Source organism: Belonocnema kinseyi, chromosome 7, assembly GCF_010883055.1.
Source record: "Belonocnema kinseyi isolate 2016_QV_RU_SX_M_011 chromosome 7, B_treatae_v1, whole genome shotgun sequence".
Classification (NCBI taxonomy): Eukaryota; Metazoa; Arthropoda; class Insecta; order Hymenoptera; family Cynipidae; genus Belonocnema; species Belonocnema kinseyi.
The window spans coordinates 26,491,968-26,492,395 of record NC_046663.1 but is presented as its reverse complement, the minus strand read 5'-3'; the positions used below and the strand labels follow the sequence as shown (position 1 = coordinate 26,492,395).

The 428-nt window shown below is 46.0% G+C and overlaps 1 pseudogene; it reads left to right on the top strand.

Moving 5' to 3' along the window:
* LOC117176384 overlaps positions 1-428 on the top strand; it is a 20,173-nt pseudogene that overhangs the window by 15,559 nt on the left and 4,186 nt on the right.

Below are 428 nucleotides of genomic sequence, written 5' to 3'. Positions count from 1 at the left end.
TCGATGGAAATCCTATCCCTCTGCCACCCAGGGATCGATCCAAGACTCTTCAGCCTAAATCCAGTTCACCGAGACATCAGAGGAAACATCCTCTCATTATTCTAGGCGGTGGAGTGGCGAGAACTTTCACAAAGATGGCCGAAAATACTCCTCCTCTGAAGGATCAGGTCGATGGACACCCACCATTTTTGATCCAGGAGGGATCTTCCAGTTTGGAGGGATCTGGTTTTTCTGAAGATGGTTACGTGCCTGACTTGGCGCGCAGCAGGTAATCAATACGGGACTTATTTTGTTTTGTTGTGTTGGTATACTCGTCATGATCATACGTTCACAGTTTTGACTATATAGCTCGCGTTGTTTTTCTGGCAGAGGCGTAAAAGGTTAGAAGGGTTTGGTGTGCTCGGCGATTTTCTTCTTTCGAAAAAAAT